This window comes from Colobus angolensis, unplaced genomic scaffold, assembly GCF_000951035.1.
Source record: "Colobus angolensis palliatus isolate OR3802 unplaced genomic scaffold, Cang.pa_1.0 Scaffold219, whole genome shotgun sequence".
Lineage (NCBI taxonomy): Eukaryota > Metazoa > Chordata > Mammalia > Primates > Cercopithecidae > Colobus > Colobus angolensis.
Window position 1 is genome coordinate 3,171,896 of NW_012115366.1, and position 27,572 is coordinate 3,199,467.

Sequence of the window (27,572 nt, forward strand, 5' to 3'; positions counted from 1 at the left end):
ATGCCTGTCCCAGCCTCCTGGTCCCACCTTCCTGGTCCTTTCCTGCTGATGACGCTACTGCTGGGGGCACTCACAGGTGAGCATTGCCTTGGGTTAAAATCTTTTTCCCTGCCCACTGAGACATGGCCTACCCTTGGACTTCCAGGGATTCCAGACAATGACAAGGGCTGCCAAGAAAGGCCAAGGATTAGGCCTTGACTGAGAGCAGAAAATCAAGGAGCTGAGTGCTTTCTCTGTGCATCTGCAGCTGGCTACCAGAGGCATTGAACCACAGGATGATTCAACCACCATTACAACAATTACTTACATTTTGATAGTATTTCAACTGACAAAGCAGAGAAGAATTATTATTTAAATCCTTACCAGTGCTGAGGCCCTAGGGCCAAGTGACATGCCCAAGGCCACTGAGTGAGCTCAGAGACAGCCTAACAGGGTTATGTGGCTCCAGGCCCAGCCTTCTCTCTTCACTAAACTGAGGATGTGAAGTCTGTAATGGTGCTCACTTGAGTAGGGCAGTGGTGCAGTGTGTCCTGGGAATGTTCAGCCACCGTCCTATCTAAGGGTGCTCCTTACTTTGTCTTCTGTTCCCCCATGCTCCTCCCTCCCCTGTGACGTGATTCTTACCACCCTTTTCTCTGTGACCTCTTCCTCTTTAAGAAGTTCCACATTTGCTGCTTACTGGGTCCTATATTCCTTTCCTAGGGCCTCCATAACAAAGAACTGCCTGCTGGGCAGCTAAAACTACAGACATTTACTTCCTTGCAGTTAGGGAGGCTGTAGTCCAAGATCAAGGTGTCAGCAGTGTTAGTTTCTACTGAGATTAGTTTCTACTAACTAAACCTACTGAGGTTAATTTCTCCTTGGATTGTAGAGGGCCATTTTCTCTCTCTGTCTTAACACATGGTCTTCCTCTGTGTGTGTCTGTGTCCTCATCTCCTCTTCTTATGAGAATATCAATCATGTTGGATTAAGGCCCACCCCAATGACCTCATTTAACTAAATTACTTCTTGAAGACCCTGTCTCCCAAACTGTAACATTCAGAGGTGCTGGGGATTAGAGCTTCAACACGTGCATTTTGGGGGGCACATTCAGCCCATAACAGGTACTACAACCTCCTTGGTTCTCTTAACTTTCCCATGGATAATTTCTTTCCCCTTCCTCAAGACAGGCAGGATTGGAGGGCCTTTCCTGGTGCAGCCCGGGAGAGCCCTGCTCACAGCTCCTGGGCAAGTTACCTGTCCTGATCGCTTCTCAGGCCATGGAGCTGACCCCAGAATCACAGGGGTGGGCACAGCAGCCTCTCAGTTCCCCACTGGGCCCTTCTGTGATGTCACCTCACAGGCCCTAGAGGGCAGGGGTCTCACTTTTCAAATTATTTTTCTCACACGTACACTGTACCCAAATGATAGCAGTAAGAGTTTAACAATTGAGCTCTTCCTACCATGTAGACACAGTTATTAGCATTTTGCCTGTTTTATCTCCACTAATCCTCACAACATCCCTGTGTGAAAGCTACAACTATTATCCGCTATTTGCAAACAAGGAGTCAAGTGGAGGGAAGAACTTCTCCATTCATTGTCTTCTACCTCAGTCAGTGGAGCAGCTGGAATTCAAGTCCAGGTCAACCAGCTCCAGAGTTCATTCTTTTCCTCATGTTATGCTACTAGCAGAAATATTAGAAAATGCGAGGAAGTAAACATAGAATTAATTATTGCCACCTCCGCCTCGCCCCCCTGGCTACTGGGAGCCATGGTGGACTCATAGCCTGTTTCCGATATTCTGAGTAATATCATCTCCCCCTCTGGAAATTATGAACTCTTTCATAGACGGTTGTACACCCCCAGTGTACACACCCTCAGAGGGTGTACACCCCTCTGTATTAGGAGTCATATCGTCCTCTTCCTCCCTGAATATTAAGAACAGTATCCCAGGAGTGTTTCTACTCCCTGTGATGTTGGGTGTCATATCCTCTTCTCCCAAGCGGAAATTCGAAACAATATCACTGGGGGCGTGTACACCTTCTGTGATATATAACTTAATATCATTCTCTCCCCGGTAGATATCAGGAACAAGTCTATTAATTATTAATATTAATAAATATAATAATTAATACTAATTGTAGATATTAATGATCACAATAAAGATAGTAAAAATTAATATTGGTTTAAAATTTTAATGATTTGTAATAATAATTAATAGTAATATCACTAATAATAATAAAATAATGATATCAGCAATTCATGTTACTTAAATCAATACAAAGTGAGGCTGGTAATAAAATAATAATTAGCATTAGGGACTAATAATGTTGTTAAATGACATTAATATTAATAATTAATTTAAAGTATGCATAATCATGTATTTAAAATAATTATCCATAATTAATAATGGTATCCTATTAATTATTAGTATCATTGATAATTACTAAAATCAATCATTGATGTTTAATAATCATGTTATTACTCCTAATACCACAGGGAGTGTACACCTACCTGTGATGCTGTGTACAGAGCAAAGAGCAGAGCTCTCCAGGGACGGAGAGCATGATTTTAGTTTTAACATCGCAGTAGGTTCGCATTCACCCCGTGACACTGATCCTAATATAAAGGGGGGTAGAGTATGACACGACTCCAAACATAGCAATGAATGGACAGCCACGAGGTAATATTGCTCCTAATATTCCCGGAAGAAGCCTATGCTATTACTCCCAATATCGCAGGGAGGGTACAGCTCTTCTGTGATTTTGTTCCTGGTATCCGGAGGCAGAGAGGATGATAATAATTCACAGGCTGTGTTCACCTGCCCTGTGATAGTGTAATTAATAACCTGGGAGGGAGAGGATGATATTACACTCTGTATAGCAGGAGGCGTACACCCAGCCTGGGATATTGCTCCTAATATCCATGGAGGGGAGAAGCTGATATGACTCGCAATATGGCAGAGGGTGTACATCCACTCTGTGACATTCTTCTTCATATTCCAAGGCCGAGAGCTTGATATTACTCCCAGTATCGCAGACACTGTACAACCCCTTGTGATACTCTTCCTGATATCCGGAAGGGGAGAAGATGGTATTACTCCCCATATGGCAGGAGGTGAACACAAACTCTGTGATATCGGTGAGGCACCCCCCGCGATGTGGTGACTAAGAGCCAATCCCTCTCCCCCCTGGCTATTGGGAGCCACATCGCCGAGAGGTGAGGCACGCCCCCCTATCTGGCTCCCAGTAGCCACCCGCCCACTCGCCCCCCTGGCTATTGGGAGCCACCCCCGCCTCCCCCTCCCAGCTACTGGGAGCCCCGTCGCTGGGGTGTCAGGCACCCACAATTCCCTTAGATTCTATTCTCTTTATCTTATTCTTTTCATCCATACCTCAGTATCAATAATTTCAATTAACCCATCTTCCAGTTTTCTGATATTTTTCTACCAACTTACACCTGTTGTGGAATCCCCCTAGTGAACTTTATTTGTTGTAGTTTCAACTCCTAAGTTTCCATTTGATTTGTTTTTATAATTTTTATTTCTTGATTATCTGATTTTGTTAATGCATGTGTCATCCTATGATTTTAGTCTTTTGTCCATTGTTTCCTTTACCACTTCAAAGTGTTTTCTTTTTTTGGCGGGGGTGGTGGGGGACTGAGTCTTGCTCTGTAGCCCAGGCCAGAGTGCAGTGGCACGGTGTCGGCTCACTGCAAGCTCCGCCTCCCGGGTTCACGCCATTCTCCTGCCTCAGTCTCCCGAGTAGCTGGGACTACAGGTGCCTGCCACCACACCGGGCTAATTTTTTTTTTTTTATTTTTTGTAGAGACGGGTTTTTTTGTTTTTTTTTGTTTTTTGTTTTTTGTTTCTTTTTGAGATAGAGTTTTGCTCTTGCTGCCCAGTCTGAAGTGCAATGGCATGATCTCTGCTCGCCACAACCTCCGCCTCCTAGGTTCAAGCGATTCTCCTGCCTCAGCCTCTCGAGTAGCTGGGATTACAGACATGAGCCACCATGCCTGCTAATTTTGTATTTCGTCGAAATGGGGGTTTCTCCATGTTGTTCAGGCTGGTCTTGAACTCCCGACTTCAGGTGGTCTGCCCGCCCCGATATCCCAAAGTGCTGGGATTACCCCAAAGTGCTGGGATTACAGGCGTGAGCCACCGTGCCCGACCCCACTTCAAACATTTTTAAGACAGTGATTTTAACATCTGGGTCTAGCATCAGGGTAGACATAATATGCAAGAACGGTCCTTATAAGGAGGAAGGAGATTAATGCCTAGAGAAGGACATGTGAGGATGCAAGCAAGAGATTAGAGTGATGGGAAGATGTAAGTGTGAGAAAGGAACGTGGGCAGCCTCTAGAATTTGGAAAGGCAAAAAACAGAGCCTCCAGAAGACACATAGCTTTACTGACAGCTTTTTTAAAAATGTGTATATGTAAAGCATAAAACATGATGCTTTCATGTAAGTGTATTTAGTGAAACAAATGGACACACCCAGCATCTCCCATAGTTACCCTACACGTGTGTGTATGTTAAGAGCACATAAAATATGCTTTTAACAAAAATACTGAATTCAACACAACATTTTTAATTGGAGGCCTCATACTGTACCTTCTTTTTCTGGACTTCTTTATCCACCTATCTGCAACTTTGTATTTTTTGACCTACATCTCCCCATCACCTCCCACTACTTCACCCCTAATCATCACTGTTTTATTCTCTACCTTTGTGTATTTTTCTTTCATCATAATTTCTTGGTACCCCAGTAGCACCATTTTGGACTCCTGACCCCTGGAACTATAATATGATAGATTTCTTTTGTTTTAAGACACTAAATTTTGGTAACTTGTCACATTAGCATTACGAAATTAACACAATGTGATTAAGCTATGGGTGAGCAATCCCTGGAGGCTTAAAACAATGTTGTGTTTATATTTTAAGCTGAATGTTCAGTGTGGGTGAGGATTCTGCAGGCTATGGTCGTTCATGCATTCAGGCTGATGGAGCAAACACTGTCAAAGACTTGTGGGTCTCTATGGAAGGCAAAGGTTAATCCATAGGTGCTCTTGCAGTTGAATATACAGCCCACAAATTATATCCATCACTTCTGCTCACAACTCAATGGACTAAAGAAGTCATATGGCCTTGTATGATCAATGCAATGGTCCAGAAAGTGCAACACTCCATGTGGCCAGAGAGTGGAGGATCATGTATTTGCCAAAGCATGACACTTCGGAAGAGGGCTCAGGAGCTCCACTCAGGTCCTCAATCCAAAGCACTACCTTGAAATCGAACCTCTCTGTGCTTCGTGTCCTCAGATGTAATACAGTCTTATGTTACAGGCTTGTGATTAAACGACATGATACACCCTGTGTGCTGAGCTCAAGGCCTACTCTTGGTGTGCACCCTATCTACGAAAGTCACTGATAAACACTTGAGGAAAAACATGGGATCACGTAAGGATGAAAAAATGACTCCTTTGTGCTCCTTTCCAGGAGTGGTGGGTGAGGAGGAGTTGCAGGTGATTCAGCCTGAGAAGTCCGTATCAGTTGCAGCTGGAGAGTCGGCCACTCTGAACTGCACTGTGACCTCCCTGATCCCTGTGGGGCCCACCCTGTGGTTTAGAGGAGCTGGACCAGGCCGGGAATTAATCTACCATCTGAAAGAAGGCCACTTCCCCCGGGTAACACCTGTTTCAGACCCCACAAAGAGAAACAACATGGACTTTTCCATCCGCATCAGTAACATCACCCCAGCAGATGCCGGCACCTACTACTGTGTGAAGTTCCGGAAAGGGAGCCCCGACGTGGAGTTGAAGTCTGGAGCAGGCACTGAGCTGTCTGTGCGTGGTGAGTACAGTGTGGGCCTCCTTCGTCCTCTGGTGTGACATTAAGTCAATAATTACATTATCCATTCTTGGAGCAACAATCAGGTGTGGTGGTGGCTGCTCATTTTCATGATCTGATGTCACCCCTTCTCCAGATCACATGAGTTGAGGCTTGGAGATGTCACGGTAGTCGCTCGAGGGTCCACGGCTTATATTTGATGGAAAAGACGGCATCCCCAGTCTGTGGCTCCACAGCTCTTGTGTTTGCAAAGCTGACCCAGCCCTTTGGTTCCACAGATGAGGGAACTGACAGACTGAGTGACTTGCCCAGGCACAGGTCTGGACCTTGCCTTCTGCTTCCAGAGAAGGCTTCCCCCTCAGGGTGGCCGGGTCTCCTCTTTATGCAGCAGGCACTCACTGAGACCCCACTGTGCACCAGGCTCTGCCCTGGATGCTGTGCAAACAGCAGTGAATGAAAAAGCCTAAAGCTCTTCCCCATCAAGCTTACATTCTCTTCCCTTCTAATGAGGAGAAATCTATCCAGGGCATGGAGAGTGTAAATCGTGTATTTCTTTATTTAATCTTCAGAAACATCACAAGGGGAAGATTCCTGGGAGGCACATTCACTGCTGAATCTGATGGCCTGGTGGGAGGAGATGCCAATAAGTTTGGCATTTGCTGTGGATCCATTTGGGAAACTCTTATGTGATTTGGGGACTGAGTCACACAGCCACCATGGGCTCTGAGCAGAGCTGCGTCATCTCAGAATGTCCCTCAGCTCGGGAAAGAGGTCCCACAACTGGGTGACCTAGGGGTTCTCCATATAAGGCAGAAACAATGCGTATTTGGGGTTTCCTGCTGGAAGCCCAAGAGCCACATCCTAACTCTGAATTCTGGAACGTCAGCACAGAAAGGATCTTCAGACCATCTAGCCCAACCCCCTTTACAGATGGGAGACTGAAGCCAAGACATATCAGGGGCCTTGTCCATGGTCACAGGGCCAGATAATGACAGAATTGGAGCCAGATTCCATGTCTGAATCGAGGCAGTCTCCTTCCTTCCCCTGTGTTAGACACTGTCTCCACAGAAGAGCCTGGTGCATCATAGGCACTAAATAAAAGCCCCTCAAACAGAACCCTGGGTCAGAGAGCCAGCATTCCCTTTTTCATTAATTTCACTAAGGTTCAGAATGCACCTCACATTTAGGTGGTTTTCTTCTCCTTGACTCTTCTGATTTCCGCATGTATACAAGTTGATTTTTTTTCACCAATTCACCCACATGGGGAACACATTTTCTGGCAAATTTCATAAAAGCAATTCACTTAAAATACAATATTTAGTCTCCTTGGAAAGTGTTCCACTGAGCAATCCACACATTACACACATATTTAATGAATACCTACTATGTGCCAGGACCTAACAAAGAACGTTGTTGAATAAAAGAGAAAAAGTACGTGCCCTTTTGTTGCTTGTCTCCCCTGGGGAGAATGACAGTAACCGATACACATGGTAAATAAGCAAATAAAATAGTATATTAGACAGTGATAAGTGAAAATAAAGTATGTGTATATGACTTTTATTATTTTATAGAAGTTTCATATGTTCCTTTCATTGATGGTTTTTGTCATAAAAAGATCTCCAAATTTGTCAAATGGTCTTCAGTATCAAATGAGTTAATCATCTGTTTCTTCTCTTTCTTCTATAAATACGATATATTACATTGTTTGTCATTTGTGCATGGAAACATCCTTGTATTCCAGAAATAAATATCGCTTGCTCATGCTGTATAATTTTTCTAATATGCTGTTGAATTCAGTTTGCTAGTATTTGGTTGAGGATTGTTGCATCAACAGACCAAGTAGTAATAATGCCAACTGTCAACAGAAAGGTGTGCAAGTGTACCTGGCAGCGATTTTAATTTTGTGTTGTAGTGGAAGTTTAAATTCCAATGGGTGTCATTTCAGATGAGCAGAGCCTGGCCTGTGGAGCAATTTATGGTTAATGATTGCAACAGGAGAGTATTATCCTTTAATCTGGACTCCAAGTCAGGAGATTCTAGTAGGTAACCAGTTGGTTGTTTTAAAGGAGTATAGCCTAGGCCACAAAGAGCATTATTTTTGCATCAAGGCCCTGAGGAAATACATAGCCATCATGAGTGCTCTAGAGACTCCAAGAGGCATGAAAGACATCGCCAAAGTCTCTACAGAGAAGAGATATTTTTGTTTGTTAATTCATTTAAAGACACTAGCAGGAGTGCCTGTTGATTTTAATTTGTAAGTAAAATTTGTAAATTAAGAATATGTTGCCATGGGCATCCCAAAAAAAACTTACAGATGCTGGATTATGTGACATTAATATGCATATCACATGAATCTTCTTTGTAGAAGTGTTACCAATATTATATCATCTTGTGCTCTTGAAGAAAGGTGGATGTCATTATTGATATTGGAACAGGATCCTCGCTTCAGGATGGAGAGCCATGGCAGCACTCCAAAAGACAACACAAAGCTGTACATAGCATAGTACAAGAACGTCATCAGGGTAAAAAGCCTTCTCAAATTGTGGAGCCAGTCAGAGTAGCAAATCAGTAAGTCATGAGGAGTAAAAGGCATTGCCTAGGAACTTTCCACCCGAGTTTAGAATGATCCCATCCTCATTGCCATTACTATTGAAAATGTTAGAGTGATTCCTGCTGGTTAAATCTTAGAGGATCACTCTAACGTGGCCATGAAAAGTTCATATGAAGAGGCATACTCACAGTTCCTGGAGATGGAAGTAGGGCAGGCCATGCAGGAAGCCATGTGGGAGGAGCTCCCAAGGAGCAGGCTCAATCAAGCAGCTGAGTAGGCAAGAGAGATGAGATTCCTGGGCAAGTGCCTTTACTGGCAGTCAAGGCTGAGGACATACGTAAAAACTATGATGGGTTTTACTAAAATGTTTTAATGTCACTAGGTCACAGTAGGGGAGGACAAGAAGAGGAATTGTGGCAGGGACCAGCTTTAAAATACTGGTTACCTGGTCACCTGGGCAGGGTGCTCACAGCTTGCTTGTGGGATATTGATAAATGATTTTTTAAAAATGTACACATAACTGGACATCTTTATCTCTTCATACCACTTTGAGTTACCATGCAGCATCCTGTCATTTCCACCTGAAGCACTCCCTTTAGTATTTCCTGTAGGTAAGGTTTAGTGGTCATGAACTCTGTTAGCTTTTGTTTATCTGAGAATATCTTAATTTCTCCCTTGTATTTGAAGGACACTTTGCCAGGTATAGAATTCATGATTGACATGTTTTTCCTCTTTTAACGTTTTGAACTTACCATCCCTCTATCTTCTGGACTTCAGTGCTTTGTATAAGAGCTCAGGTGAAAATCTTATTGAGGGTCTCTTGTATGTAAGGAATCGCTTCTGTCCTACTGCCTTAAGGATTCTCTCTTTGACTTTAGTTTTCAACAGGTGGATTATAATGTGTCTTAGTGTGGGTCTCTGAGTTTATTTTTTAGTTCAACCTGCATTTCTTCTGTGCCTTAAATTTGTAGATTCCTGTATTTTATCAAGTTTGTGAAGATTTTTGTCCACTGTGTCTTCAAATAATCTTCTATTCCTTTCTCTCTTTCTCTTTTTTCTCCCTGGAACTCTAGTAAGGTGTATGTTGATACATTTGATAATGTCTCACAGTTCCCTTAGATTCTGTGCTCTAGACTTTATTCTGTTTTCCACCCATACTTCAGTCTCAATAATTTCAATTATTCCATCTTCCAGTTTTCTGATTATTCTTCCACCTGCTTAGACCCATTGGGGTACCCCTCTAGTGAACTTTTAGTTATTGTACTTTCAATTCTTAAGTTTCTGTTTGATTTATTCCTATAATTTCTCTTTCTTTATGTTCTCATTTTGTTAAGACATTTACATTCCTTTAACTCTTGGTCCATTGTTTCCTTTACCTCAGCATTTTTAAGACAGTGATTTTAACATCTGGGTCTAGCATCAGGGTGGAGCTAACACATCACAAGGGTGATTACAAGAAGCAGGAAGAAAAGTAATTCTTAGATAAGGACATTGAAACATCCTTGTATTCCAGGATGTTTGCATGTGAAGATGCAAGCAAGAGGTTAGAGTGGTGTGAAGATGTAACTGTGAGAAAGGAATGTGAGAAAACTCTAGAATTTGGAAAGGCAAAAAACAGAGCCTCCAGAAGACACATAGCTCTGCTGAAAGTGCTTTAAAAATTGTCAAAATGTAAGGTGTAAAACATGATGTTTTCATATACATATACATACACATACACATACATATATACATATACATATACATATACGTAGTGAAATGATTATTAAAGTTAAGCAAATGGACACATCCATCATCTCCCATAGTTATGCTGCATGTGTTTTATGTCAACAGCACCTGAAATGTGCTCTTTAAGCAAAAATACTGAATTCAATACAACATTATTGACTAGAGTCCTCAGATTGCACATTCATTCTCTGGACTTCTTCGTCAGACTTAGTGCAATTTTGTATCTTTTGATCTCCCCATCACCTCCCACAAGTTCATCCCTAGTCACCACTGTTTTATTCTCTATCTTTGTGTGTTTGACTTTCATCGTTTCTTCTTAATTATACCCCAGCAACACTATTTTGGACTTCTATCCTCCAGAACTATAAAATATTACATTTCTTTTAAGACACTAAGTTTTGGTAATTTGTCACATCAGCATTAGGAAACTTATGTAACTTAGGTGATTGTGCTATGGGTGAAAAATTACCAGGGGCTTAAAACAATGTTGTATTTCCACTGGAAGCTACATATTCAGTGTGTATTGACAGTTCTGCATGCAACGGTCATTCACACATCCAGGCAATGGAGCAGGCCCCATCAGAGCCTTGTGAGTCTCTGGAAGGGAGAAATTGATCCATAGAGGCTCTTGCAGTTAAACACACAGCCCACAAATTATACTCAACACTTCTGCTCAAAACTCAGTGGTCTAAAGAAGTCACAGGGTCCCACCCAATCCAGTGATACAAAAAGTGCCACACTCCATGTAGCCACAGTTGGAGGCCATATTTGGCAAAACATGGCACTTCCAAGGAGGACTCAATAGTTCTACTCAGGTCCTCAACCCAAAGCTCTACATTAAAATTGAACCTCTTGGCCAGGCGTGGTGGCTCACATCTGTAATCCCAGCAGTTTGGAAGGCCAAGGCAGATGGATTGCTTAAGCCCAGGAGTTAGAGACCAGTCTGGGCAAAGAGTAAAACTGTGTCACTACAAAAAATATAAAAATTGACCAGGTATGGTGGAATGCACCTGTGGACCCAGCTACTTGGGAGGCCAAGGTGAAAGGATCACTTGGGCCTGGGTGGTTGAAGCTACAGTGAGCTGTGATTGCACCACTGCACTCCAGCCTGGGCAGCAGACAGAGCAAGACCCTGTCTCAAAAAAAAAAAAAAAAAAAAAAAAAAAAAGAAAAGAAATAAGAAAAAAGAAAAGAAAAGTAAAGAAAGCAAACATAAAGACAAAAGACAGTAAGGAAAAGGAAAGTGAACCTCTCTGCCTCAGTGTCCTCGCTTATATTTCAGTCTTATGTTATAGGCCAGGTGTGTGAGGGTTAAATGAGAACATACCTGTAGTGGGCTGAGCTCAAGGCCTGCTCCTAGTGTGCACCCAGTCAATGAAAATCATTGATAAACACTTGAGGAAACACAGAGGGTCATGTAAGGATGAAAAAATGACTCCTTTGTGCTCCTTTCCAGGAGTGGTGGGTGAGGAGGAGTTGCAGGTGATTCAGCCTGAGAAGTCCGTATCAGTTGCAGCTGGAGAGTCGGCCACTCTGAACTGCACTGTGACCTCCCTGATCCCTGTGGGGCCCATCCAGTGGTTCAGAGGAGCTGGACCAGGCCGGGAATTAATCTACCATCTGAAAGAAGGCCACGTACCCCGGGTAACAACTGTTTCAGACCCCACAAAGAGAAACAACATGGACTTTTCCATCCGCATCAGTAACATCACCCCAGCAGATGCCGGCACCTACTACTGTGTGAAGTTCCGGAAAGGGAGCCCCGACGTGGAGTTGAAGTCTGGAGCAGGCACTGAGCTGTCTGTGCGTGGTGAGTACAGTGTGGGCCTCCTTCGTCCTCTGGTGTGACATTAAGTCAATAATTACATTATCCATTCTTGGAGCAACAATCAGGTGTGGTGGTGGCTGCTCATTTTCATGATCTGATGTCACCCCTTCTCCAGATCACATGAGTTGAGGCTTGGAGATGTCATGGTAGTCGCTCGAGGGTCCACGGCTTATATTTGATGGAAAAGACGGCATCCCCAGTCTGTGGCTCCACAGCTCTTGTGTTTGCAAAGCTGACCCAGCCCTTTGGTTCCACAGATGAGGGAACTGACAGACTGAGTGACTTGCCCAGGCACAGGTCTGGACCTTGCCTTCTGCCTCCAGAGAAGGCTTCCCCCTCAGGGTTACCCAGTCTCTTCTTTATGCAGCAGGCACTCACTGAGACCCCACTGTGCACCAGGCTCTGCCCTGGATGCTGTGCAAACAGCAGTGAATGAAAAAGCCTAAAGCTCTTCCCCACCAAGCTTACATTCTCTTCCCTTCTAATGAGGAGAAATCCATCCAGGGCATGAAGAGCGTAAATCGTGTTTTTCTTTATTTAATCTTCAGAAACACCCCACGGGGAAGATTCCTGGGAGGCACATTCACTGCTGAATCTGATGGCCTGGTGGGAGGAGATGCCAATAAGTTTGGCATTTGCTGTGGGTCCATTTGGGAAACCCTTGTGGGATTTGGGGACTGAGTCACACAGTCACCATGGGCTCTGAGCAGAGCTGCGTCATCTCAGAACGTCCCTCACTTCAGGAAAGAGGTCCCACAACTGGGTGACTTAGGGGTTCCCCATATAAGGCAGCAAAAAGACTTATTTGGGGTTTCCTGCCAGAGGCTCAAGAGCCTCGTCCTAACTCCTGAATTCTGGAATGTCAGCACAGGAGGGATCTTCAGACCATCCAACCCAACCCCCTTTACAGATGGGAGACTGATGCCAAGACATGACGGGGGCCTTGTCCATGGTCACAGGGCCAATTACTGACAGAATTGGAGCCAGAGTCCATGTGTGAATCGAGGCAGTCTCCTTCCTTCCCCTGTGTTAGACACTGTCTCCATGAAGAGCCTGGTGTATTATGGGTGCTAAATAAAAGCTTCTCAAACAGAACCACAGGTCAGAGAACCAGCATTTCTCTTTTCACCCATTTCCCAAAGGTTTACAATGCACCTCACATTCAGACACTAAAGCTCGTTGGTGATTGGAAAGCTTCTCCCAAACTCAAGCCCTGTCATTCCATATCGAGATTCCACATCAGAACATAGAGAGCTGCTCCAGTTTTTTACAGCTGAAAAATACTATAATCTATGGAAAATCAAAATTTATTTTACAGTCTGTTGATGGATATGTAAGTTATTCCCAACCTTAGATACTAAAACAATCATGCAGTGGATGACCTTGTACATGTGTCAAGCTGCTCAGGCAGGAGACACCCACTGGAAGTGACTTTCCTAGGTCAGAGGATAGTGTGCTTTCATATTTGAGAATATTGCCCAATTTCCCTCCTAGATGATGCAGCAATCAGAGATTACAGGCATAAGCCACCACGCCTGGCTAATTTTGTATTTTGTAGAGACAGGGTTTCTCCATGTTGTTCCAGGCTGGTCTCAAACTCCTGACCTCAGGTGATCCACCTGCCTTCGCCTCCCAAAGTGCTAGGATTAAAGGCATGAGCCATCATGCCCAGCCCCACTTCAAACACTTTTAAGACAGTGGTTGTAACATGTGGCTCTGGCATCAGGGTGGACACAATATATAAGAAAGGTCCTTACAAGAAGGAGGAAGGAGACTAATTCTTAGAGAAGGACTTGTGAGGATGCAAGCAAGAGGTTAGAGTGATGGGAAGATGAAACTGTGAGAAAGGAACGTGGGCAGCCTCTGGAATTTGGAAAGGCAAAAAACAGAGCCTCCAGAAGACACATCGCTTTACTAACAGTTTCTTTTTTTAAAAAAATGTGTATATGTAAAGCATAAAACATGATGCTTTCATGTACATGTGTGTACATGAAAATGTACATTGCCCAGTAATGACTGAAATCAGCTCCCCATAACCGTTCAACTTAGACATGGAAGGTGACTTCATCCTGATTGTGCAGATAATATTGGTAAAGACACTGAAGTTTCCAGGTGGTGCCTCCCCAGCCCAGGCAGTCACAGCCAGTGGTGGCTCAGGTGTGACTCAGATCTGCTAACTCCTAGTAAAGTGCTCACTCCTCTTTGCCATGCTCTCAGCCTAAATGATGAGCTAGATGAGAAAGGAGGGAGGTGGGGAAGGAGGCCAGGAAGCAGCAGCTGTGCCAGAGTCTTCTTACAACCAGTGCTATGAGGGAGGAGCCATTTGCTACCTCCTTTAAAGATGAGGACACTGAGGCTTTGAGAAGAGACCTGACTTGTGAGCAGGTCAGGGAGCCAAGGTTCTAACCCCCCAGTCTGACTCACAGCCCTTGTCTCTGCAACACTCAGCTGTGGTTTTCCAAGTGTGGAGAAATGCTCCAACCTTCTCTTTCTAAATTCTTGCAGTGTTCAGTTCTACAGCAAAAAGTGTTAAAAACAAAACAATAACCCTGTAGGGTCGAGGGGCTGGCTTTACACTCCCATCAGAAAGGTCCTGCAGGTGTCTCATGATATGCCAAGCCGGTTCCTAAAGCACAGGTCTCTGCACACATAAAGCATGTAGGATTCTCCCCCCGTGCTGTGCTGTTTCTCCTTCACTCAGCAGCATCCATTGAGCACAGTCAAGCCTCCTGCAGCCCAGCAGAGCATGCATCTGCCCGCTCATGGCGCTGAGGACTAAGGATGAGGAGATGAGGCATTTCCTAGAGAGTGTTTGGCGCCCATGTGAGCAAGAGTTTAGGTTCTCCCCTCCGGCTGTCAGGAGCCCACTGTCTTTTGTTTATGGCTGCAGGGTAAGCAGGCCTGGGCACCCAGGAGGGAGACTTCTCCCTAACATTGCATGAAGTCTAGAATCTCAAAGGGACAATTGAGGTGGCAGTCAGTGTTGGGGCTGAAGAAGTTAAAACACTTGCCCTGTTAATGGACATAACTGCTTGGTGGGACACAGGAATGCCCACTGGGACACATGGAGGATGAGGAGACAGTGCCTTCATTTTGTTCAGCCTCAGTTTCGTCATCTGTAGAATAGAGATAATCATGGACTCCTTTAGGAAAGTGGTAAGGTTAAGGTTCTCTCTGTAAATCACCTAGCACACTGTAGGCACCCCCAAAGTGAGGTGTTATTTCAAGATCATGTGATCTTCAGCCAGTCTTGCCTTCCCTTGAGTCCTTGGGTTCCCCCTCGGTGTGATGCTGATTATCATGGCCCCGTTCCGGGTTCTGTGAGGATTGCAGAGGATGTGCACAGAGTCCCTCATGCTGCTGTTGTTCAGGTTATTACTGAGCTTCTGCAGAACGATGGTTAGGAGAGCACGGGCAGTATCCCAGCTGCCTGGGCCTCTTCCCGGCTCTGACTCTTCCTGGCCCTGCCACCTGGGACAAGGCACTTTGCCACCATAGGCCTCGATGTCCTCACCCTTTTAATGGTAACACTGACCTCACAGACTGAGCAGCGTCTGAAGAAGTGAAATCGTGTTAAATGCTTAGGGCATCAACAAGCATACAGTAAATGCTCAATAAATGTGAGCTTGTTAGGGTGAAGCTGTGTGACCTCAGACAGGTCAGGGCATCACTAGGCACCAAGTATAAATGGGGTTTGGGTTGGGGTCCAGTGGCTTTCAACCTTGGCTGCTCATTACAATCACTGGGAAAACTACCAAAAAAAAGTTAACAAAGCTGGACCCAGGATCCCCCTAAAAATGCCAGTTTAATTGGTCTAACGTGGGCCTGGCATCTAAAGTTCTGAATGGCTCCAGAAGATTCTCACACACATCCCCCTAGCAAAAGTGGTGCCCCAGGTTCTGGGGCTTTGAGAACAGCTTTTTGGGCCATGGGTGCTTCAACACAGACATGCTGGGAACATTCTGGGAGGCCCCAGAAGCCTGGACAGGACCCCTCCCATGCTACTGGCCTCAGGGCCCAAGATAGGAGACTGGGACAAAGCCTTGCTCAGATGCAGCCTCAGTGCTGGGGAACCTTCTGTCTTGAAAACGTTTGTATCTAAGCAGGTGCTGGAGTCCTAGCACATCCTCACTCCTCAGCCCCAGAAGCCTCCCTCCTTCAGCACTCCCAGATGTCACTGAGGTACGTTTTCCCTCCTTCTTCCAAAACGCTTCCAGCTTCACCTGTGATCTTACCTGAAAGCCAGTTCACCAAACATGGTGGTTGCTGCTCCTTTTATCATTTGGGTTTTTCTGGCAGCTGCAGTGAGTAGGGTTTGAGCCTTTCCTTGGTGTTTCTGCTCCTCTTTGTTCTGTTGCCTGAAGAACAATTATGCAGCTCCAGTAGCAATAATGACCAAACCTCATGATTACAGTCACAGGGGTTATTTATTAAGCACCTACTACATGCCAGGCTATGCACTTGCATTTACCCTCGTTCATCTTCCCAGGGTGGGGTTTCTATCTACTTTTGGTCCTTGGCCAGCAAGAATCCTCTCACAGTCTCACCGTACACAAGGGCTCACATGAGGACCCCCTCTAAGAAATGGAGGGAGGATTAAAGTGCTGAGAGGTGTAGAGAGAGCAGCCAGCGTCAGGCGGCCAAGAAGCCCTCAATAGATGGGAACTGAAGACAGCCTCTCAGCCCTCTAGGGACACCCATGCTGCTGGTGGCTCAAAGAGTTGACATCTTCAAGTGACACCCTCTTTACTGTGCTCTCAAAATATTTCACGCATATTAGGGAGCAAGTTAATATTGGCAAAGGCAAACATGTGTAATACGTGCTTTCTAAGATGACGGCAGAAGGTTCAAGGTAACAATCAGCAATTTGCAGACACCCTTAAAACTCATCTACAGGGAGAAACCGCCTCATTGTTCTGATTCTCCAATTTCAGGGCCCAGAATTGGTTTCTGCCTGTTGGTGTGGCCTAGGTCTTTGTCTCTTGTGATTAATTAATGATGAAAAAGTTAATCACCTTTGGCTTTCTTAGTACTCAGTGATCCTTGTTTTGGACCCAAACCTGACCTAACTGAAGATACAGATTCCAAAAACAAATTTCCTCTTTTCAAATGTAGGACTTGCAGCAGATTAGAGCTACTAACAACAACAACAACAACAATGATTGTTAGGAAGGCCAAAGGAAAGAGCATTTATTGGAAAAATAAAGAGGTGCAATTTGAATACACTGAGTCAGCAAAACCCTGAATAGTGTCCCGTACGGAAACGCAGGAAAAGCTTTTTATAGGGGATTTTCACAAAAGGTTGTTTTCGGAAACAGTTCATCAGCTGGTCAAAAATCCTAAACTGCAAACTGTTCTCACTGGCTATTTAATTAAAGTACTCCAGGTGAGAGAGATCAAAATCCCACGGACCCTGGCTTCAGTTAGTTGTTATCCAGGTCTACGGCAACACACTGTGGCTTGACCTTTAGCAGGTGTCATTCCAATGCTCTTACAAACTGTGAGCTCTACGCTAAAGCTTTATCCTTAATTAATGCCTTTCATGTGACAGAATGAAATATTTGTGAAAAGAATAAAAATATAGAATAATTCATATTTGTATAATACCTAAAGAGAGGCCTCTGTGTATCTGTAAAGTCTGGGTTAAAGATAGATCTGTCTTTAATTTCGAGAAGCATCTTCTGTGTTTGATCCAGAGCAAAACTGCTTCCATCACCCCATTTAATCCTGGCGACATTCCAGGAAGTAGAAATGCCATCCTCCTATTTTGCAGATGAGGAACTGGGTGTGCCAGGCCACCCCTCTCCTGGGCTGAGCAGCCTGGCTGCAGCTCTCACGGTGGTGCCACTTTGCCATTGATCCCTGTACTGGCTTCTATAAATGTCCTCTCTGAGGCTGGTGAGCTCTCCGGGGGAGGCCAGCTAAGACCAGTTATTAACAAGCAGGGAGCCCAGTCAGTAATTTTGTTCCTATGCCAAGATTGGTGGAAGTCACCCTGTGTGGAGAGGACTGTGAACTCAGGCCTGGACTTCCCTCTGGGACCTACCCCTACTCACTGTCTGACCATGGGCTGGTTCTCACCTCTCAGAGCTGTTGTGTCCTGATCTGTAAATTGAGAAAAGGAGACTGCCTTCCCGACATTATTAGAAAGGTTAAAAACTAACGTCTCAGAAGGTTCTTAACATGTCACACGCTTATCGTTAGTGATTGTCATCTCAGACATGTCTCCTGTTTATCGATGCTCCTTTTGCAACCAAACCCTCTGTCCCCGTGGTATCCGGCCCCACAGCAAGGGCCACACCTGAGCACACAGTGAGTTTCACCTGCGAGTCTCACGGCTCCTCCCCCAGAGACATCACCCTGAAATGGTTCAAAAATGGGGATGAGCTCTCAGACTTCCAGACCAACTTGGATGCTGCAGGACACAGCGTGCCCTACAGCACCCACAGCATAGCCAGGGTGGTGCTGATCCCCATTGACATTCTCTCTCAAGTCATCTGTGAGATGGCCCAGGTCACCTTGCAGAAGGACTTTCTTTGTGGTACTGCCAACTTGTCTGAGGCCATCTGAGGTAGAGGACCCTCACACCCACCCCAAGCTCACACCTGGCTGCCAAGCCCACTCCCCACTCCCCAGGCTACTGCTCTAGATCTTGAATGGCCTGGAATCTAATCTCTGATGATGCTGCCCACTTACCATGCACCTAGGTGTACTGGTCACTTACCATCATTTAAATGGCAGCTGTCAGGGGACCACCAACTGTGTGCCAAGCTCTGTAGCTAGAGAGTTTCATTTATTTCACCAAGAGCAACTACAATTAGTGAGCACCTACTAGGAGCCAGATCCCTATGTGCTTGGTGATTTCACTGATTTTGCTACAGTTCTTACCTTCCAACTGTATGCCGGGGTGGTGCTTGTAGATTTCACCCATTCTTAGCCTAGTAGGAGCTACCAGTCCTTCAGCACCTGCTGTGTGCCAGGCACTGTGCTTAGTAATTTCACTCATATGCAAAGAGAACCCTCAATGTCTGAGCACATGCTGCCTGCCTAGCACTGTCCTGGTGAGGCCCTCACCATGGTGGTGGGAGCTACATTATGCAGCCCTCCCTGTGATCTTTCTGTGCCACAAGGTCACAGCTTCTGCCCTGTGCTGTTTCAGTTCCACCCACCTTGGAGGTTACTCAACAGCCCATGAGGGCAGAGAACCAGACGAACGTCACCTGCCAGGTGAGCAACTTCTACCCCCTGAGACTCCTGCTGACCTGGTTGGAGAATGGAAATGTGTCCCAGATAGAAACAGCTTCGACCCTCACAGAGAACAAGGATGGTACCTACAACTGGACGAGCTGGCTCCTGGTGAACACCTGTGCCCACAGGGACGATGTGGTGCTCACCTGCCGGGTGGAGCATGACGGGCAGCCAGCGGTCAGCAAAAGCCATACCCTGGAGATATCAGTGCACCAGAAGGAGCAGGGCTCACATGTCACCCAGGATGGGGTTACTTCCCATTTTTAAATGTTGTCTTTTTCTTTAACGTTAAAAGCAATATTCATGCTTGTCATAAAATAAGCTGGAAGTCTATAAATACAAAGTAAAATTTTAAGGTCAGCTTCATGCCCCCAAATCCTACACTCCACAGGTCACCACTACTTAGAAGGTTCAAGGTAGCAATTGACTATTTGCAAACACCCTTAAGACCCATCTACAAGGAGAAACTGTGCGTCAAGAGTTTGATGCACAACTTAATCGATCTTTTGGTGTAAATATACATTAAAGGAAAAAGGAGAGAGGGACGCGATGCATTTGTCTATGAAGTCCTGTGTCTCGCCTTCTTCTGCATGTCTCATCAGTGCACCACTTTCCCTTTCACTCTTTCTAACCTCTACCTTGTCTGTGTTCTATTCTAAACTTTTCCATCCGCATCTGTGACCTCACCCAGCAGTCTCCGGCATCTGCTGGAGAAAGACAAGTGAAGTTGAAGCCTGGAGCAGGCCCCCAGGTGACCTGGTCACAGCACAGGCCTCTTCTGTGTTCTGGTGGTGAGATTTGACCAACAATAATCCCAGTCACTCTGCACATGGACCATGTGCAAATTCCTGTTCATCTCTCATCTCCTTTCCTGCTTCAAACACCCAGTGACTTTGGAGTTTTACCAAAGGGGAAACCAGGACTCAGGAAGTAATGAGGGATGATGTTGAAGACTTCTGGCCATCACATCAGGTTATTGATCCAAACTAAAGATGGTAAATCTAGTCCCTGAGGACAGGCTCACTACCAGGCTATAATGTGAATTTGTGCTAATTAGAGAAACTCTCCCCTTCTGCTGGGCTTTGTCCCAAGGACCTGAATTTGGCCAGTGTTTACCTTCTGTATAACCAAAATATGTCTTATTTCCCTCTCATATAATACCAGGAGGGGTCCCTCTCCTCCAGTTGAATGACAATCTTTGAGTGCTTTGACCCAAATATCTCCTCCCACTTCTCAGGGTCCCACAACTTCCCTGTCAGGGCCCAACCCCAGCAAAGAAGCCACTGAAGCTGAGATTCATCCTCCTTTGTGATTCTGCTACTCTTCCAATGATGGCCGGGGCCCAATCTTCTATTCTTTCTGCCCTGAGGTGCCAGAAAATAAGAATAAGGACTCAGCTTCCTTCCAAAACACCCTGTGATGTTTGCATCATCTCCTGGGTCAGTGCTGAGTCACTGATTTGTTCATGTCCCTGCCTGCTGGAAGAGTAAAGAGAGGACATAGAAGACAAACAATGTCCCCAATCATCAGAGATGTGTGGAAGGTGCATAGTCACGTCCGCTGAAAACTTGCTCACGCATGCACCTGCAGTTGCACATTGAGTGATCATGTGATCAAGGACATTTTTCACAAAACCAATGTCATTGTCTAATTAAATTTTAAGCATTTAAATTACTGTTTCATAAAGTTATTAAAATAATTTCCACATGTTATCTAAAATGGAGCATGCATTCAAATTTTACCAAAATATTTTAGATCCGTTTCCCTGTGTATTAAATTTGGTTTTAGTTTCCCTTTAAGTGTTTGTGTTTTCCTGTGAAAGATCTGGGCCTCGGGAATATTTTTGGATGTTTTATAATCATAGATTCAATGTCGTTAACAGTTTAGGGGTATTCACATTTTTTGTTTCCTATTGAGTGAGTCCTGGTAAGTTGTGTTTTGAATAATTTTTGGTCTGTTTTATCTAAGTTGTCACATTTCTGTGTGTAGAGTTGTTCACAATATCCTCTTATAACCCTTTTGGTGTCTGCAGGGTCTGCAATGGTATCCCACGTTTCATCCTGATACTGAAAATGTGCCATTTCTCTTTTCTTTTTCATCAGTCATGCTAGAGTTTTTCCCATTTTATTGATGTATTCAAAAGATCCACTCTGTTTCAGTGGTTTTTTGTATTGTTTTTGTGTTTTCAGTTTCATTGATTATCTGCTCTCTTTTTTTTTTTTTTTTTAAATTACTATCACCTGCGTGCTTTAGGTTTACTTTGCCCTACTTTTTGTAGTTTCTTGAAGGGGGGTTTATATTTATTGACTTGAGACTTCCTCTTTTCTATGTCCTCCCTTCATGACTTTCCATGGCTGGGGGCTGGTATCTGGGGGTAGAGTCCCCGGTGTCTGACTGCTGGGCTGTTTCTCAGTCCTCAGGTTCTTAACCTTGCTCTTCCACCTTGGAAGTTCTCCTATGCCTGCTCCTCATGATATTTCTCGGGTTCACAGTTGTACTTCTTAAGGAGGCACAGGATGAGATGATTCTGTACCATCCGGACAAGGTTGAATCTTTTCTTAGACTTTGATCCACCCACTGGCACTCAGACCAGGGCTGCCATTTTTGGGTGCTTTCAGTGTGTCTGACATAGCATCCTGGCTCATATGCTAAGTCTGGAAATGCATTTTAGATTGTCTAGGCTGGCAGGCAAACTGCAGGATGCCTTCTGTGACGTGCTGCATCAGTGGCGTGGGAGCCTAGTGAGAGACTGTGCACTAGGGTTAGGTGAGTGTTCCCTTTTGACTCACAGTCACTTGGCAGTTTGGCCTTCTCTCTTCAAGTAATATTTAGAGCCTGGATTGTGTAGAGTTTACTTTTCCTTTGTTGTTTCTTCTTTTGGCTTGGGGAGGATATTTATAGAGACAAGTAGCTATGCTACTGCAATTGTCCCCAGCAACTCCTAAGTTAACTGACAATCTTTGAGTGCTTTGACCCAAATGTCTCCTCCCACATCTCAGGGTCCCACAACTTCTCCATCAGGGCCCTACCCTAGCATAGCAGCCATTGAAACTGAGATTCATCCTCCTCTGTGATTCTGCTACTCTTCTATGATGCCCAGGACCCGATCCTCTATTCCTTCTGCCCTGTGGCTCCAAAAAATAAGAATCTACACTGCTGCCAAGAAGTCCTCTGGCTTCCACACTGAACCTTAACTCATGATCAATCACTCTTATCTTCTCATTGTCTTTCTCACAAGGATTGATGCCCAGCAACAGCTGACACCTTATTTCTTATAACTACGATTTCCCAATCTGTTTTCAAAAGACTGATGGCAAGGAATTTCCTTCCCGTGGTTACACTATCCCAGTTTACTGCCAGTGAAAATGTTATCAATTGCAACACAACAGCAAGTCAGGGCTTCTCCAGCTCCACTCACCACCACCCTTGGGGTCCTCATTACCAGCTGATGAGTAATCAAATTGCACACACACTTATATTTTAGAGTCTGCTTTCCAAACCACTTCCCAAGGTCAGTTTCTCTGGGAGGCCAACTGGGGATGGATAAAGGAATGTGGGAAGCATCCTAGAGTGCTGTCAGGGCCAACAAGCCTCAGGGAATGAGGAGGCAGGAGTGTAGGAGGAGGGAGGTGCTGAGCCACAGTGCAGGCAGGACAAACGCAGAGCTGCTCCTGCAGAGAGGCCAAAGGCTGGAGGGTCCTGTAGAGTTCTTTTAAATTGAGGGGAGGGGCTGGCCCTTCGTATTCCCAATGCAGTCTATCTCTCACGTGGGCTGCCCCCTAGAAGGAGTAAACTTGGGCAATGCAACTCTCCTTAAGGGAGAGAAAGCCCCAGCTGAGAACTGCCAGCCTATAACACTCCAGCAGTCACAGTTGCTGAGGTCTCCATTTCTCGCTTAAGGACCCACCAGCACCATTTTTTTATATATATATAAAAATTAATACCTTTATTTGTTGCTTTTAACATCCAAATCCCTTTACTTAAAAAATGCAAACAGTCCAAACATGTGCTTCTGTAGATCTGACTCTCTGTGTCCATCAGAAAGATTTCAGATGACATCTGCACTGGAGTTGAGGTGGGATAGATGATGTCTGAGGCCCTCCCAAGCATGATACCCATTCCCTGACTCACCAGGGAATTTTCCAGCCAGCAGGTTTCATTGGGTCTTGTCCCTGGAGGGCTCCCTGAGATCATGAGAATATGGAGTCATCCCCATACCTCTGAGGCTAAGAAGGGCAGCGTGCAACTCTGTCACTCTGAATCCATCCTCACACCACCTGCCCACCCTTTCCTAATCATTCTTATGACCCTGGGGTGTTGGACTGGTCTTGGACTCAGGAGTCACCCTTGGGGACATAATGATGGGCTCCCCTAGATTTGGATCCCACTAATCTCCGGGCACTCCCTAAACTCTCTGGCCTCAGTTTCCCCATCAGAATGGAATAATAATCCCTGCCCCACAGGCTTGTGAGGATCAAGTGAGGAACCCAGTTGCCATACATATGAACACCTGAGTATACACTCTCTCCATCTTTTCCCTCCAGGAGGATAAGCTGACAGCCTGGGACAGGGTGAGTGAGAATGAGGAGCCACTTTCCCTGGCCTTTGCTTTTGGCTAGAGTCTGGGAAGCCAGAGCAGGATGCAGGTTCAAAAGCTTCAGAGCATTGATGGGCCCAGGTAGCCTCAGATGGGGTAAGTGCAGGCCCCTGAGATGAGCTCCCAGGTGGCTCTTCTCATGGCTCCTCCTCTTCCCTGATTTCCAGGCCTGGCACTGGCTCCTACTGCTCCACTCCTCATAGCTCTCCTCCTGGGCCCCAAGCTGCTACTGGTGGTTGGTGTCTCTGCCGTCTACATCTGCTGGAAACAGAAGGCCTGACTGTAAGTGTGGAAGAGGGAGGACTGACCAAGGGCTGCCGAGAAGGGCCAGGCCAGCAGGAGGGCCTAGCTCACTTGCCATGCAGCTTCAGGGTCAGTGAAGTTTACAGAAGGTGACAGGGCTCCCTCAGGATACTCAGGAGTCTCAGGGAACCCTGTATGAGGCTCCCAACCCCAGGAGGTGTGCAGGAGGTGAGATGTCTCAAGGGTGTTACAAGAGGTGGGATGCTCAAGGGGGTTCAAAGGTATCCCCAGTGCCCTAGGAGTCCCATGGAGGAGGCGGACAGAGGGGTCTAAGCGAGGGACAACTGAGTGGGTGGTCCCTTCCAGGCCACTGCTGGGACTCCAGGGGGTCCTCCCCACTATAGAGTAATGTTGAAAAAGCCCTGATGGGTTGCTCTGAGGGCTGCTCTTGCTCTGACCCTCTGTGTGCCTGAGTGGAAGGGAGGGAGGAGGGAGCATCAGGACTTGGGAGGAGGGCTAAGCTGGCAGAGTCCTATCTCAGGCCTGCCTGTCCACCCAGAACAGTCATCCCAAGAGGATACCAGCACCAGGGACATATCAGGCTCTCAGGAAACATTTCTTGAATGATGAGCAGATGACTAAATGTGGATGTGTTTTCCCACAGCTCCTTCCTTCCTCCCTTGCCATGTGGGACCCTCAGTTTCTGCTGCCTTTTTCCTTTCTTGAGAGGCTCAGCCTGAGAGAAGGAGCCAGCAAGAACCTTCTCTAGACTCAGCTCCAAACGCCTCCAATCCCAGGACGTCTGCCTGCCCACAGGCTCCCGTTGCTCCTTCACAAGACCATGATGCCCCAGAGCAGGGTCTCCATTAATGGAGACCTGAGCAGGGGCCATGGGATTGGGCTCTGGGCACTGACTCACGGCACCTGCCTAAAATGTGAGAAACACACCCAATCTAAACACACCAGGACTCCTCCTATCCATCACCTTTGGACTGGCGATAAACCATAGACTCTTTCCAGGCTCTCAAGAGTTATCCCATCTTCCGGATTCCTGCCCACTCCAACTCCCCAGCCTTGTTGAGGTTCTCTGTTGCCTCCTGAATACACATGAATCCTTATACTGTTTTTAAGAAAGAAAAAAATGATTCTCCTTTCTCTTTGTCCAAGCGTCCTTCCCCTCACACCCAAAGAGAAAGAAGCTCTCTCTTCTCTCTCTATGATGGGGACAGTATTTCTTCTAGCATCCTGCAGTCTTCCCAGCCCTGCTGCTCATGGTAGAAATGCTGCCACAGTCCAACATCGAGGAGTCCTCCTTGACTTCCCTTTACACCTCGTATTCAGCTCTGCCCCAAAATGCTTATGTCCACTTATGTGAGATGGTAAATGTTTAACAACGGACTTCGTGAAAGGGAAAAACCAAAACCTGTTCTGTAGTGCTTGCCAATTTCTGTAGTGTAATAGCTCCCAACATGGCGAGTTTCAAGCTACCAACAGTTAAACAACCAGATTGCAAAATTTCTGAAATTTAAAAATTGCTTTTCAGCTCCAGTCCAAGCCTACTGCTGGACACCTCTGAGTTACATTCCTAATTTGCACACTTCTCATCTCCACCACCAGTCCCTGTGCCAGCCAGCATCATCTCTTTGGGGACCACTCCTCTGGCTTTCATTTTTCAGCCACAGTGATTCTTTGGAAAAGTCACATCATATCACTTCTCTGCTTCTTTCCCAACGCAGGTGCATGGCTCCCACTCTCCCTCCTTCAAGTCTCTGCTCAATGTCACTTTATTAAAGGCACCTCGTGTAAACGACCCTGTAGAAAATATCATTTCTTTTCTCTATCCCGGCATTCCAATTTCTCTAATCCTAATTAATTTTTAGCCCTTATTTCCATAAGTATTATGCTGAATACAGGCACCCCTCACTTTTCATGTAGGTGCAGGATTGCAAAAATGACTGTGCAACCTGAAACCCAGGAAAGTAGTCTCCATATCCAATCAGAAAAACAATGATCATTCTGTGACCTTTACCATTTTCTGTCAAAATGTTAGAAATTCACACTCCCAGTTAGAAATGCAGAGGACAATGAAAATACAATGAAATAAATATTTATTTGTGTACTGCAATTCAAACTATTAGAAACATTGAGAGTTCAAGTGTTGTTTCTTTATAAAAATGTATCAAGAGTAGTTGGAAGAGTGCTTGCCCTTTTCTTGTATATTTCTGATATAGAATGATATGGTTTGTCTCTGTGTTCCCACCCAAATCTCATCTGGAATTATAATCTGCATGTGTTGTGGGAGGAGCCTGGTAGGAGGTAACTGAATCATGGGATCAGACTTCCCCGTTGCTGTTCTTGTGATAGTGGGTTCTCGTGAGATCTCAGTGCATCCTCAAGAGATCTGGTTTTTTGAAGTGTGTGGCATTTTCCCCTTCGCTCTCTCTCTCTGTCTCTCTCCTGCCACCATATGGAGAACTCCCTGCTTCCTTTTCTCCTTCCACCATGATTGTAAGTTTCCTGAGGCCTCCCAGTCATGATTCCTGTTAAGCCTGTGGAACTGTGAGTCCATGAAACATTGAAGTTGAAAGTGACAATTTACAGTATCTGTTGGAAGAAACTTCTAAGCAGCAAAGCATTCCAAAAGTGAGCTGGCTGCTTCTAACAGCATAATTCATACATGTAAGCACAGAAATGACTTGAAACTTGAACTTATATTTAAAAGGGAAGCAAAGCATAAAAGTTTGGAAAATTTTCAGCCTGGCCATGTGGTAGAAAAGAAAAGCCAATTTTCAGGAGAGGAATTCAAGCAGGCTGTGAAAATATCATAAATAAAAAGAAGCCTAATGCTAATATCCAAAACAATGGGAAAAGGCTTTAAAGGCATTTCAGAGACCCTCTCATTACAGGCACAGAGGCTTAGAACAGAAGAATGGTTTTTAGGGCCTTGCCTAGGACCCACTGCCCTGTGCAGCCTTGGGACATAGCTCACTGCATCCTATTCACTCCAGCTCCAGCCTTGGCTCAAAGGGGCTCCAGTATATCTTGGGCTATGGCTTCAGAGAGTGCCAACCATGAGCCCTGGTGGCTCCATGTGGTGTTAAGCCTGCAGATATGCAGAGTACTAGAGTTGAGGCTTGGAAACCTCTGCCTAGATGTCAGAGAATATATGGAAAAGCCTAGATATCCAGGCAAAAGCCTGCAACAGGAGTGATTGTAGTTTGCAATGCTATAAGGACATAATATTTGAAAGTGGGCAGGAGAAAATGTTGGAGGTAGCACCTGGTGGGAGGTGACTGGGTCTTTGGGTCACATTTCCCTATTGGTTTTGTTCTCATGATACTGAGTGAGTTCTTATGATATCTGTTTGTTTAAAAGTGCGTGGCACCTCTTCACTCTCTCTTTCCCTTCTGCTCTAGCCATATACCATATGCCCACTTCCCCTTCACCTTCTGCCATTTTTGTAAGTTTCCTGAGACCTCCAAGAAGCTGATACCATTATTATGCTTCCTGTAAAGCCTCTGGAACCATGAGCCAATTAAACCTCTTTT

General features: G+C 45.4%; 1 pseudogene; it reads left to right on the plus strand.

Moving 5' to 3' along the window:
* LOC105512776 lies at positions 1–24,061 on the plus strand (annotated as a pseudogene).
* Positions 24,062–27,572: the final 3,511 nt, after the last annotated feature.